This window comes from Lagopus muta, chromosome 1 (assembly GCF_023343835.1).
Source record: "Lagopus muta isolate bLagMut1 chromosome 1, bLagMut1 primary, whole genome shotgun sequence".
In the NCBI taxonomy this organism is placed as follows: domain Eukaryota; kingdom Metazoa; phylum Chordata; class Aves; order Galliformes; family Phasianidae; genus Lagopus; species Lagopus muta.
The window spans coordinates 153,787,305-153,802,458 of record NC_064433.1 but is presented as its reverse complement, the minus strand read 5'-3'; the positions used below and the strand labels follow the sequence as shown (position 1 = coordinate 153,802,458).

The 15,154-nt window shown below is 41.3% G+C and overlaps 1 long non-coding RNA gene across 2 annotated transcripts; it reads left to right on the top strand.

The window, feature by feature from the left end:
• The first annotated feature begins 2,537 nt into the window (after nucleotides 1–2,537).
• On the top strand, nucleotides 2,538–8,208 carry LOC125687943 (uncharacterized). Of its 2 annotated transcripts, XR_007374526.1 has the most exons (4): nucleotides 2,538–2,566; nucleotides 5,630–5,775; nucleotides 6,359–6,629; nucleotides 7,232–8,208. It is a non-coding gene; the product is annotated as an uncharacterized LOC125687943 (long non-coding RNA). The 2 variants fall into 2 exon arrangements; XR_007374525.1 differs by having other exon boundaries at nucleotides 6,359–8,208.
• Nucleotides 8,209–15,154: the final 6,946 nt, after the last annotated feature.

The following is a 15,154-nucleotide window of genomic DNA, read 5'->3' as shown; positions in this document are numbered from 1 at the left end:
GGTACCTGCCCAGAAGAGAAGAACTACACTCCCCAGGGGACTTTGCAGTCACAGAGAGGAGATACAACTCCTGACAAGGTCACCTGATGTGCTCTTCTTTGTCCACTCTTCTTCGTCGGCTCTCCTCCTGTCTCGCTGCTGCTCAACTGGACTGCGCATCTCACCTCAGCGTTATGGTGAGGCCTATCCACCTTTCAGACATTCTCTCTCTTATTATATTTGATTTATTAGTTTCAATTCTAGTTATATTGTATTATGGTGTGTTATCTTGCATTCCAATACTATATTTAGTAAATTATTTTGTTTCTCCTCAGATTGCTGCTGTTTTTAATCATTTTGGGGTCTCCTGTTCCCTTTTCCGGAGGCATGGATTTTGCGAAATCCCTTCCCCCCACGAGTCACGGAACTGGGCCAAATCAGCCTGTAAAATGTTGACAAGTTTCATTTATTTTTTGCACTTTTGTAACCACCTCTTGCTGAGGTCCAGGTGCTCTTCCTTAAACAGTAAAGACAATCAATTCTCATATCAGTGTTGAAACTTAAACTTCAAAAAACTTAAATACTGAGCAATACAGAGTGAAAAACGTAGCTTTCAGTGTGGCTCTGCATACCCCTGCTTATCTTTAACCCCTTTATGAGCCAAGGAAAGTTCCTGAAATTCTTGGAGGCCTTCTACATCAGGATACTGCCATTCACCTCTGCACAGTAGCACAAGAAAATTTCATCCTGTCCATACTCAAATTAACTTCCGTTGATTTGGAAGATGTATACTAGATCCAGTCACAGCTGTGTGTCTCTTAAGCTGGCTGACTGCTTATACTAGACAGCATCCCTTGGGTAGGCAGGGCAGGGCTCTCGTGTCTCCACTCATCTCATTCGTTTCACGGGCAGCCTGCAAAAACACCAGCAAGCCATTTGCAAATAGTTTGTCCAGGAAGGTCCAGCTCAAACGATGTAACATCACATTAGTAAGTAGTACAACAAGAGGAATGGTGTGCAGAGCCCTTGTTCTCCAGCCATAGCCTCTGCTCAGAGCCAAACCTTCTCTTCCTTTTCCTCTGCTTAGGAGCAAATCATGGGCAGCTCATGTATGCTCCACCTAAGCAAAGCATGGACCACTCAGGTGGTTTTGGAAATTGCACACAGCAGACCATGTTGTAGAAGGACCACATCTTTGTCTCTTCTACAGGAAGAAAAAAGATTAAAAATGTGAGTTCTACAATCTGTTGTTGTTGGTTTTTTTTGTTTTTTGTTTTTTTTAAACTACATTGTCTGTGCATGCAGCAATGCTGATAATAAAACACATTAAAGGTGATGGTTTATGAAGTGTTTTGTTTGTGGACTTCTTAGAACCTGTGAAAGACAAGGTGAATCCCTCTGTGTAACTTTTTCCCTTCTTACAGTGTCATTGCAAAAATTCTTGTTGATGTAAATATAAAGGCACAATACCTGGTTCTCTCAATGCTGTTATTTGAAATCATAGTAGCCTTATCTACCTATATAGCCTTATCTCATATTTATTTCAAAGAATATTTTAAAAAGCCATTTAATTAGGTTATTTAATTATAATTATTGAGTCCAACTCCTGACCTTGCTCAAAATAGACAAGAGGTACAATACTTGTTCTGTTGAGCATCAACAACATAGCACAAGAGTAAGAAAAAAAAGACAGATTTCTATCTGATAAGTGATTGTTTAACTAAGTACGCACTTCTGGAAGGTTTGTTCCAAAAAAACCTCTCACAACAGATACAAAATATCATTTAAAGATTGTAACGCAGTCTTGCAAGGATGCTATATAATACCATAGTCTGTTAAATACCCCACAGTTTCAAATTATAGTGCTAAGTAGCAATGCCCCAAAAATGGATTTAAAAACTTTGATTGAAGACCCAACAAATAGCTTCACACTCATCAGTAGGTGAGCAGATGGGTTCACCTGGCACCATTTTCTCCACTGGTGGCGCACAAAAGCAAAATGGCACTCCCTTCACTCAGTAGGTGGTGTATCCCAGGAGTTCAGATTAATCTCTGTGTCACAGTCTGCATTCAAATAAAAGCGCTTCCATAGTGTGAAGCAGTTGAGAGTGCAGCCATACTTTATGGCCCTACAAGGAGCTGACATTAATTCTATCCTTTCTAGAAGCACGCACTGAGACGCAGAATCACAGAATGGCCCAAGATGGAAGGGACCTCAAGGATCATGAAGCTCCAGCCCCCCCGCCACAGGCAGGGCCACGAACCTCCCCATTTAATACAAGACCAGGCTGCCCAGGGCCCCATCCAACCTGACCTTGATCGCCGAGGTTTGCTGCTTCGGAGTTGTCCCTGCCGGAACCGCAGCAACCAACCGCGCGGTACAGGGGGTTTCGCTCGGTTCCTTCATCCAGGAAACCCCGAGGTAACAGAGCAGCCCGGCAGCTCTCGCGAGAGAGGCTGACGTGAAGTGGGCGTTGCCAGGGCAACGGCTCTGCATCCACGCCCCCCTGCCTAGAAAATGCCCCAGGGAGGGAGTGGAGCCGTCAGGGTGTGTGGAGCACGTGGGCTGTTCGGAGGAGGTGAAACGGTAAGCCAGCCGCTCACGGGTCTACACAGGGAGGAGAGTTGGTATCACTGCAGAAAGTGTTAAGTGCAGGTGCACCCTTTAACGGGCTGCTAATGGGGTGAGGGCGGTGTCAGCACTACCGGCAGCAGGGCAGGGCTGATCAGTCACGCCCCATTTGGGCTGCCCGAATAGTGCTGGTGAGTCTGCTGTTTTGCCATGGCTGCATCCCTGCAGAAGGCTACTGCCAGGAAAAATGTGGAGACCCAGAGTGTGGTCCCAAAACAAGATGCCAGTGTGCAGGTCTCTGGCTGCAGTGAGTGCCAGAGCCTGGCCTTTGCAGTGCTGGGTGAGGGACACAGCACTTGTGTGAGACGCGACCAGCTAAATGACTTACTCAGCCTTGTGGTTGATCTGAAGGAGGTGGAGAGGCTGAGGAGCATAAAGGAATGTGAGAGGGAGATTGATTGGTGGAGCCAAACCCTATTGACCCTGAGATCTTGGCAGCCAGCTGAGGCTGAACATGGAGCACGTCACCCCCAGCTGCCTTGCTGACAGAGGTGACAGAGGGGAACCAGCATGCAATGATGCTGTTACAGTGAGCCCCCTGTCTTCTCCTCTCTCTAGCAACAAAGGTGAAGAATTGGGGGTGTGGGGCAGTGGCAAAAGACCCCTGCTCACTGATGCAGGCGCACCCTCCCAGAGATTCCCCTGCCTCCCCAGCTGCCCTTGTGGAACAGGTACAGTGCTCTGCAGGGACAACTGGACAGCGGTGGTGATGATGGTTGTCCCGACTTGGTGCAGTGGTGTAACTCTTTCCCAGAAAGGCATCGAGGTGATATTCACTGGACAGTGTTGGACCCCCTGCCACTGCAGAGCAGAGCAATGCAATGTGGGAGAAGAGGAAGAGTGGAAATGAGTACTGGGTCGGTAAAGTGGGCATCCCTCATGCCAGCCATCCTTGGTTCCCCAGGTGCCTCTGCAAAATAGGTTTAAGGCCCTGGAACTCAAGTGACAGGTGAGTGAGGGAGTGGAAGGAGGTCCACCTGTGAGGTTGCCTTGGGTGAAACAGTCGACTCCACAGCTTGACTGCCTCCACACAGAAGGGCAGAAGGGTGGTTGTCATATGTGGCTCCTTGCTGAGAGGATTGGAGGGTCCTGTATGTCTGCCTGGCCGAATCTATGGGGAGTTGTGCTGCCTCCCTGTGGAATGGGTCAGGGATATTTCTAGGAATCTTCCCAGTCTGACTCGCCCTTCTAACTATTACTCCTTATTGATAGTTCAGGCTGGCAGTGATGAAGTCGCTGAGAAAAGCCTGAGGATGATCAAAAAAGTCTTCAGGGGACTTGACAGGGGACATCAGCGGGTAGCTGATGCAACAGATGTGCGTGTGTGTTTTTGTTTTTTTTTCTTCTATACCTTCAGTGGCAGGGAAGGATACTGAGACACACCACATAAGCGGAAATTGGATTTTCTTACTGATTGTAAGGACTCGTTATTACTATCGTATTTTTCATTAGCAGCATGAGAACACGTCACAGCAGCTCTACATCAGTATTCAGTTCTATGTGTTGGTACTCTGAAATCATAAAATTTAAAGCCTCTGTCCCCTAGATTCACACAGAAGCAGTGGTGGGATCTGGGAAATAAGGCACGTAAGATGCAGCACAAATAAGATTTGCAGAAAATACTGAGAAGTCCTTCCCCTCCATCCTCTGTGGCCTGCTCTGCTCTGGCCATCTGGGACAACTGACTGCTTCCTCTCTTTCTGAGCAAGGTTCTGTGCCAAGGACAAGGTGGACAGGCAGGGTCTCTCCCATCTGTCCATCTGCAATACATAGTGAAAAAATAAGCAGTGAAAGGAAAACAATGGAAAATGAAACAAGCTGACCTGGTGTTATCAGCCATGCAGCATCACTGCTGTTTCCAGAGGGTGGACATATCAGAGCTCATCTGAAGGCTCTTCAGCTGCAAAGCCAATGACCTCATTTGTCACCTCTCAATGCCTCCTTCCTGTGGATCTTGTGGATGATGTACATCTTCGTTTAACAAGACATTCAGCTTTGAATAAGGAGGAAAGGATTACTGATAGTGGTGTGAACTCAGAACTCACATAAGTCACCTTTATGGGAGAGCTCAGCTCTGATTAAAGCACACTGGAAAAAATGTGCCTCTCCAAGGAGCTCTCATTGTAAGGCTCCCTCTTAGGCTTTCCAGGCAAGATCAGCCACAAAAGAAATGTGACTACAATGTTGAGTGTAGGAGCAGCTGAAAAAAATGGCAGTGTTTGGTCTTCAATGGGGAAGCAATAAGCCTTTGCTACTTACTTTAAAGGGATACAAATTCATTTGGTGAGACTAAAAATTCTATACTCTGTGTGACACAGGACGTCAAAAGAAATGGCACAGCAAGTCTCTGCAGTATTAAAAACCCATCATTAATAGTAGTGAAGTAGACCAGGGACAAGTAGAGCAGCACTAGATTATAAAAACTGATAGGGGGGTTCTTATTTTATTTTTAAAAATTTAATTTATTTTAAGGCACGGCATTTCTTCTTCTTGAAAAACACTAGTAATTTAAAAAACAAAAACAAAACAAAACACACGTGGGTTTCTCTAAGTTCCAATGCAGGCAGAAAAATGAGGCTGAGAGCGCTATTTTGAGAATATTCTCAGACGTCATTATCTTCAACAGGAGGCCAACAAAAATGGGAGTTTGCAAGATTGGGATCAGACCCTGATTTGTTCTATTTTGAAAGAAAATAGTTTCAAAGAAGACAAACTTGCCTTTAGCTTTGGTGATAAGGAGTCAAAGGAGTTTCTCCGAACAAGTCTCGCTGTAGTCTTTTAAAGTTTCTGTACTTGTAATAGGAATGTCACACCTGAAGGAGCATTGTCCTATTTTGTAACCTGCTACGAGTCCTGGTGCCCAGCTGCAGGTTAAATGCATACAGTGAGATTCTCTTTCCTCCCACTGCTGATTCTGTCACTTAGTATATACTGAAGTCTGCAAAAATACAGTATGACTCAGAATATGTAGGCTATGTCTAAGCAGAGAAAGTTCATTCAAAATTGATTTCCTTTCAGGTATCCCTGATATTCCCTGTTTCAATTGCTCACCTACTGTACAGCTGAGTGAACGCTTAAGGAAGCTGCAAAGCAATGCAGCCTGTCTGAGACATGAAGGAATGTAGAGCAGGATAATCACAACATCATCAACCCAATTCTCCAAGGTAGCTGGCCAATAATGCTGTTCTAATTGAATAACTTATCCACAGCAATTTCCCTCGGGAGAGCCTACGGCTTAGGCTCTCTGTGTAGGCAGATGGTGCAGCATACACAATGAAACCTGTAATTTTCTCTCACTACCGGACATGTTAACAGCGAGCTGGTTTTGCAGTTCTGTGAGCCTGTTAATATTTTATTTTAACTGTTTTCTTCAAGTTATTATGCGTCATGCAGTAGGGAAGGGAGAAATCTCTATTACATTCTCTATTTATTTTACAGGCAGCCCACTAAGCCACTCCATGCTCATTAAGGCTTCTGCTTTGCTAATCAGTGATTGTGTATGTCATCATCAGCTATATGCGGAAATGAAGGTGCCATAATTAAAAACAAAGGTGCATCAGTCACCAGAGCGCTGCCTTACCAACTAGCATCAAAGCATAGCAAATAGTCTTCAAGGTGGTTCTAGATCTGCAGGGCTGTTTTTTAAATCGTGCATAAATGTGCATGTGTCAAACATATTTCTGATGCTGAGCATGCTGTCTTGGTCTTGCACTCTGAACCACGCATCTTTGCCATCCCCTCTTTCAGTGCTGATCAGCAGCACACGCAGCTGAAAGGCAAATGCAGCCTGGGAGAGCCATGCAGCAGAGACAGCCCATCATCAGCAGAACAGCATGACAGATGACAGACCCAGAGGCAAACCCAGGCCTGCCAGCAGATCAGCTTGTGGAGCTTGCCAAAGAGCCAGATGCAGCTACTGAAAAGATATCGTCCTTAGCTCAGCAGCTGGGTCTCGCCATGGCCAACCATGCTTCGTTCCTTACTGCTGACCCCAACTGCCTGGAGACAATGGAGTAAGGTGGGGGGCTTGATTACATCAACACCATGGCATTTAAATTTCACTAGGACAAACATCGAGACTATAAACGATGTCAATTTCTGCACAGCATAATTATCAATACTCATTTATTGCAGGTTTTCTGGTTGTATGAGTGCATTGTGTCCCTTCCCCCACTGTCTCTGAGAAAATACAGCTCAGGGACTGAGTCTTTGTTTGCCATTCCCACTCAGAAACACATTTAGCTACCGCACACCAACTACTAGAAGCAGCAGTACACTGTAAATCTAACTAATTAAGCATTGCTGTAGAGATCCTGTCGTCCTCATCTCTGGAAAGGTGCAATTCTTTCAGAACGCGGAGATGTCTAATTCGTGAATATATCCCAGGGCTTGGCTTGTAGGACTACACATCAAATAAATCTTTGTCAAGTGAGTGGTGTGACAATTAGGATGACAACTAATGATATGGCATCACAGCAAAGATAATTGCACCCATTGTGAGACACTTACCAGGTCAGGATACATGCACAGCCATTCAAAAGTGGCATTCATTCATTCACCCCAGCTTCCTGTTCTGACAGCAGTAGTGTACTAATAAAGTCATCATTTCTCCTTCTACAGAAGTTGGAGGATATTCTTTTTGGACCATCTTGCCCCCCCTGAAGTTCAGCACTGCTTTTCTGCATACTGGTAATTGGCTTAGTCAGGCAAGCAAAATGTTAATGCAGGTACTCAAAAGCATCCCACTGAGGACAAAGTAGGAGAGGGAAAGGTCCTGTTCTTTCATTTTTTCATCTATAATAGCTACCAAGAAATATCTTAAGCAAACATTTATAAATGTGTTCTTCATAAAATGGGAAGTATAGGACACTATTGATCTGGAATGGAAATTTCCTTAGTTTTGTTGAAGTCTATGTAGAGAAGCCAAACCATATTGTCCCTTTAGGTTCAAGGTAAGATTAATCTCACTTACCTTGGGCATCTAAGTCACACTGGGATCCTTTTTAAATCAATGGCGAAAGATAGGTACTTTCATAAGGCTATTCATCTCGTTCTAATGTAGGCATCAGAACGAGTCATCTGAAATGAATCCTTCTGTGTCTTTCCATTTATTATAAAGGAAGCCTATGGTGACTGGCTTTGAATTAAGTACCTATTTTTTGCTCTTATAAGATTGGGTGAGATTTTATATTCCACTCTTGTTGTTTCCGTGGCTAAAGAGGAATGTATACATGGAAAGTTTTTTTTGTTTTTTTTCTTTTTTTTTTTTAATTTTCTTTTGAGCATAGCCTTTCATTTTAGATTCATATGTATTCCCATAATTAAGAAAGGATTACCAAATAAGCTAAGCCATAAAGCTACTTTTCTGTGTTAAACACTACAAAGCTTGAAACAGCACAATTCCCAGTACACAGCCTTTGAGCCATTTGCAGTGAGAATACATAGTTCTCAGTGAATCATGCAAAGCTGGAAGATCACTCAACACTGATTCCTTCCTCTTTCCATTCATTTATTCAAAGAGATAAGAAGATCCCAGATGTATAAAGGCAGCATGCACTGGGGATCCAGTCTGTTCAGATGCTGGCAATTCTTTTAGTAACTCCAGTGACTCCAGGGATGCCGAGCAAATGAGATACTGAAAAAGATAGCAGACGTGGTGCAAACCCTGCAGTCGCAGGGGACGCTGGCACAATAGTTCAGATGAAGATACAGTCCTCCAACTAATACTGTTTGATGGCTCTGTGAATAGTTTATATAATAGGATAAACATTTTTACAGTCATCTCATTGTTTATTCAATATTTTGACTGACAAACATGTTATCAACTTTTTTTCTGGATTGTTTCCAAAATCTTAAGAAAACTGAATAAAAACTATTTTAAATGTCCTGCTTTAAATATTTTTAAATAAAATTTCATTTCAAAAATTAGATTATCCTTATAAAATATATTTAAGCTATGCAAATAAAGAAAAAAATTGAAGACATACATAATTCATTGCTACAATTATTTTGTCTTTTGCTTTTAGGTAGTTCAATATTCTATCACAAATTACCTTACATATTAACTTAAGTAAAACAAGTTCAGAATTGCCAGAAAATAGAAAAAGTGGCTATTCACTTGTCAGTACTGCTGTGGAATCATAGAACTGCTCAGGTTGGAAAAGACCTTAAAGATCATCAAGTCCAACCAAAACCTAACCGTACTGCCCTAACTCTAACAACCCTCTGCTAATCGTGATTTTGTCATGTAAGAGAGAGCCTTGAGAACAGACATTTCTTCCCAGATGAGATAGAATAAGGCAGTGCAAGTTTTCTCACAGCAACCTGTTGGTTTTTTGAGGTCACCACTATGAAGGAAACAGGGTCACCAGCACATATCTATACTCATAGTTTTCTGAAGAGAAACAACTGTGTGAGTTAATCTCACTAATGTTGCTGGTGGTATTTTCTGTGCTGCTTGTACCTCACTGAGCTCCTTACAGAAAAGCTGGTAATGGTCATTGTTTCTTCCAATTTGATGCAAGCTGCAAAGAAAAGTCCTTTTTTATCTACCAAATGGTCACTTGGAGCAAACAAAACTTTTGTTGGCACCTATTACAGAAGTGTTATTTTGTTACATGAGCAAAACGAGTTATACTTCAGCAGCAATTTAAATGAATTCTCACACAAAGGAGAAAATGGATCTTTAAAACTATACATAGGTATTTTGAATGTATAAGTATGCCTTTAATAAGAGAGGAAAGAAACTAAGCCAGCTGGTATCTCAAAGTATGGAGGGGATGAGGAACTGAGTGGAAAATAATGTTCTCAAACAGAAAACACTTAAAATTACAGCTGCTTCCATGGGTCAGTTTCATTTTCTTTAATGTAGAACCAGATGTATGTAGTGGGAAGATTGCCAGGTCATTTTTTCAAAGCTAGCATTCCACATTACTGGTATGAAATAAAGATGCTTTCATGGATGTTTTCATCAGTACATTAGGTCTGCAGAAAAGTGTTTTAATTGTAGCAAATCTTGAAGGGTCCTGAATTGCTACAAACTCCTCAGTGGGAAAAAACACCTTGAAATTCTTTAGCTTTTTCAAGGGCACAGGGAGGTGTATGAGACCTGATCCATTTCCCTGTGAGATTAACGGGGGACCCCTTCTAGATTTAGCTGGGATTGAGGGCAGTAATAAAGATATCTGGCTCACAACTCTGTACTCAAACGGGCTCTAGTAAAACATGTTTTTAAAATCAAGTTCTTGTGCTGATCATCTGGGAACACATCAGGAGTGGTATCTCCGTCTGTTCTTGGAATATTATCAATATCAGAATGATAAAACCATTCTTTTTTGTAGAAAACCAGCGGAGCTATCTGAGGCACACAGAATCACAGGATGGCCCTGGTTGGAAGGGACCTCAAGGATCATGAATCTCCAACCCTCCCACCACAGGCAAGGCTACTGGCTTCCACATTTAATACTAGACCAGGCTGCCCAGGGCCCCATCCAACATGCCCTTGAGCACCTCCAGGGATGGGGCATCCACAACCTCTCTGGGCAGCCTGTTCCAGCACCTCACCAGCCTCTTCATAAAGAACTTCCCCCTGATATCCAACCTAAATCTTCCTTCCTTCAACTTAAAGCCATTTCCCATTGCCCTGCTATTATCTACCCTTTCAAAGAGTTGACTCTTTGTAGGCTCTGCAAAAAGTGTAGTGACTTAAAGCTGGGTGGTTCAATAAAGTTCTGATAATTTCTTCTAAATCTACAGGATTTATTCAGGTGAGCCAATGGAGAAAAGATGAGGTTCAAGTATTCCTAATTTTCCATCAATACAAAGAAACAGTTGGATTTCCTGAGCTGTCAGCCCTTTCCTCTGATTTGTGTCCTTCTCTGCAGTGAAGAAGTTCAGGGTGCAGTTGGCATCTCCATTCTTTCAGGCATAGAAAGAAAGAACACCGTTTACATACAGAAAATTGGTTAACTATCTTATTTTGAAGTAGCAACATGTTTGGATGTAGCTTTGGAGAGAGTGTTTGAAGCTATAGTGTTTGGCTACTGGACCGGTTCCTGCAGTAGTGTAACATGAAGTAATAGAGAGGTTTCCCTGATTTATGAGGGATTGCCCCATATCCATGATGAGAACCAGGGAATCATAATCAAGAAAAAAGCATAAGAAAATGTTCCCTTCCAACATTTTCCTCCTTATTAAATGAAAAGATTTTGAAAGAAGAATAAATCTGTCTCTGACCTCTGCATTTCTGGATTTTATCTCTCCAGATTTGTAACATATGTATGGGATAAATATTACATATTCTGATTTCAACTGCAGTCATGTCTTTTTGGTCACAATATAGTTTAATAGTAACACTGATGTCCCCATGACAGAATGCAATTAGATCAGCTAAAAATTAGTCTCTATTTTTTATCTGTGTAGTATAAAACAAGAAAAAGAGAATGTTTATATTCGTGGGAAAGCATAAGTTTTTGAGAGAGAACATTTGTATTTATTTATATAAAGGAATATACATATTTAAATAAACAAATCAGAGGATAAGTAGAAGGAAGAAATTACCAACAGGAAACAGAGCAAATGAGTTCTAAACTCTAAGCATAGGAAAAATAAATAACACAAGTGAATGTTGCAGTAAAGCCCTGTTTTATAAGCAATTGTGACCTGTTTGAGTGAGAAATGAGATAGGCTGCCAAAAGCGTATCTTATCCATCTGTCCAGTTTAGAATATTAGTTGGGCTGGTTACTTGGACAGTTATCAGCCCAATCCTATTAATACCTACCCGTATTAATAGCCTTGCTCCTAAGTGTATTCCAAAATTGTGAATTCAGTAAGACTAAAATGAACTGTGAGTAAGATGACATAGCTAAATGATACATAGAGCCAAATATGTGCATAAAAGCATGCAGGATTAAGACAAAGTAATGTAATATATGGTCATCATTAGAGTGATAGTCCTCACTGGAGACATGGCTTAAGTTCCTTTATTTGATCTAGTCTTCATGATCTTAAGAGCATCATTAGGATGAAAATTTCCATGTTTTTATTCAGCACTGTAGTTCTACAGCTCTGCAGGATAGGTGCTTGCATTTCTCTTTCCTCCTGCGTGCAAAAATGTCTTTTAGATGGATGTGCTCCTTACCCTAATGAAGTACTTATTGTATGAAATAAAGAATCTGAATAAGAGTTGGAAGCTCACTGTGGCAAGGTGATTCCTGTGACCACCTAATTACGTATTGCTCTCTAACCCTTAGCAAACTAACAGGAACATTTATGCTGGGAGATGAACTAAATGCAGGTGCCAGCACCTGGATGTTTTCAACAGTGTTGCATGAAAGAAGCGCTACACCATCTTAGAAAAAGAAAACTTATATTCCTACAGTCTTAAGTAGAATTTGTAATCCTAAATGTTTATGTGGTTTTGGTACACCTTGACATCCTAGGGACTATCTCCTCTGACAGGGCAGCCTGGTCCGGTGGTTGGCGACCCTGCACTTAGCAGGGGGGTTGAAACTAGATGATCGTTGTGGTCCTTTTCAACCCAGGCCATTCTATGATTCTATGATTCTATGATTCTATGATTCTATTATTCTATGATTCTATGATCTGGCAGATGCCTTATGAATGCTTTGGTTATCTCATCTGATGTCTGCAGTTCTCCCTCAACCCTCTGGAGTAAAGCTAGGCATATGGCACTCCCATGCATTGATATTATTGATAGTGCAGTACCAGGGCCTGTGACAGTGAAGTACTTTTTTTTGGCTCTCTTTTTTGGCAGCTTTGTCTTGTATCTCTATGTATATACCCGAACAAACATTATTTTCCCAACTCATAGAGATAGTAGAGATCAATCAGTTATCCATACAGGAGTATGATAAAGTTATATAAATACTAAAGAAAAAAATCTACCAAGTTACTAGGTCATTTAGAGTCTTGCCAAAAGGCTATTCCATGGAAAAGCAGTATTTTCTTACAGTGACCAACTCATCCAGTAAAAAAAAAAAAAAGGATTTTTTAGTCTCCTGATACTTAATTATTAACATCCAAGCAAGGGCCTCTTAGATATTCTCCACAATATTCTTATCCATTGAGAACAACATAGGTCACCTTCATAAGACTCCAGGAAAACTCTGTATGCATGTGCTTTACATAAGAGACTTTTGATTTTCCTGGCAAGCATTGCATGTATAAAATGTGGATACTTGTCCATACTGCTGTGTGATCAAGTTTTCTCAGCAGTTTTCTAGCCCGTGACAGAACTAGAGGTATGATTTTTAATGAAAATGCTTATCAGAAACCATTCGTTTTCCTCCATGGCTATTCTGCATGCTCAGGATACTGTTCTAGTTCTCAAGCCTTCTGGGTCAGTATAGCTTAGGATTTCAAGCAAAAGGCAGGGATTTGCTGTTCTGATTGGAAACTAAGCAAAATTTCACAGTTTTAGTTTGATTTCACAGCTTTATTCAGGTGTGGAAAGGGATGAAGAACAGAACCTCAGTGAGCTGAAAAGCAGAACCATGCCACCTTGTTACAATTCTAGCAGTAATCTATTGACTCCCACTAAACTACAGTTTAGGATAGCTGTTCACAGAGTTCTTACCATAGCTGATGCCAGAGAATGAGATTTGAGAATCAAAATAAGACAATTTGTATTTTCATCTTTATTTTGTCAGTCTGTAAGACTCCACATTGTCACTACTTGTCTAATTTATTACATACACATGGAGGAAACATCATCGCCATTGTTGGCTGCATTTACAGAAGAAACTACTGACAGCATATATTTGTGGCTGCTGGGTGTGACTTATACAAAAATGTTGCTGTAGGGAAATGTCTGCACATTCATATGGTGAAAAATGTGACCACTTAGGAATTTGGATATGTTGGAGTCCAACAACATGGTATCAACTATTGAACAGGTGTTCATGCCTTTTGCCTACTCTTAGTGAGATATTTCACTATGCAACTGTCATCTAATATAACGAAGAAACTGTGAGAACTCATGAGGGTTTTTCTTTGGTTTGGTAGTTTTCCATCTGTTATTTACATACGCTTAGTGTGTACATGGGGAGGAAAACAGTGATGCAGAGAGGAGAATAAGTGTGAATATCCTCAGATAATAATTACATTAGGAAAAAACTAATTTTGTTTTTCTTGCTTCTTTTTCAGCAAGATTGAAAATCATGTGTTGGAGAGGCTTAACATTAAGGACTGAGTAATGCTTCCTTGCCTATACACCACCTCCAGGAGGCTTAAGGAGAGCAGGCATCTTGAGTTGTGATGAATCACCTTGGTTGTATTTTTACATGAGCCTAATGTTCAGTTCAGTGAAGCAGCAATTATCTTGCCCCAGGCAAGATGGCCTCTTCTTTGTGCTTCAGATCAAGGGGCTGCTGAAAGTGATGGAAAGTAGAGGGAGGAACATGGAGAAAGTACCAAAAACTTAATTACTGGAAGGTCAAATGAGTTACTCTATTTTTTAATTATATGAGAGATCAAATTTGACTGTGGAAAAAAAAAAAAAGTGGCAGGAGAACTTCATAACTCACCAAGCTATTCTGATGACAAATACATTCTAGTCTGTAAGGCACTTAGCAGCAACTACGATAACGACAACTATAGAAAATAGACAGATAAACTTCTTAATCATTAAATTGCTTATTTCCTTCAGTGTGACAGTTCTATACCTCAGTAAAATGCAGGACACCACTGGAAAGCACATGTATGCCCCTTAACTTCAATGCTACCTAGGGAAGGATGTTTTTTCCCATCCTGCATATTCCTCCTTTTTAAACACCTCCTTGCTATAACACTCAGGTGATTCCAGGACATTTTGAAGTTCCTGATAGAACACAGGCTGTGAGATACTGGGAGCACTGTGTTTATACACAAAAAGAAGATAAGCCTTTTCTTCAGAGTCTTCAGCATCTGAAAAGAATAGATGTGAATGGAGTGAACTGAGGTATACCTATTACACAGAGAGACACGCATCTTTTCTGCCTGGGCTGGGATATGGCTAGGTTGGGCAAAGGTGAGTCTGGAATACATCTAGGTGCATTACTATAGCTCAAGAGACGAGAGAATGATGGGCAGATCTGCAGGTGCACCCTTAGAGACCATGGGTAGACAAAGTGTGATGGCGAAGTGGGGAGAGAGAAAGGTTTATTGGCCACATCTTGATAACTGGAAGTTTTAATGGCACTTTTCCCCACCCTTTTCTCCTGCCACATTTAGAGTAGTTGGTAATACATGAAAAAATGGTGTTTAAAATACACTGAAAGCTCTCTGCTGTATTTTGCAGAAGATGAATGCAGTTTTAAACTGCAGCTTTATTGTCTGTTGGCAAAGTGACTGCCATGAAGTGATTTAAAACTGCATATTCTTTAGTGCAGTTAGACATACTTTTGAAAAATCAAGTCCTCTCCTGCTCAAGGGATTAGTTTAACTTTTTATAACACACATATTTGTAATTCTTCACCACACTCTCTTCTACTTTATCATCTTGTGTTTTCTTTATGAGGTTATGATTTTTATACATAGTTTAG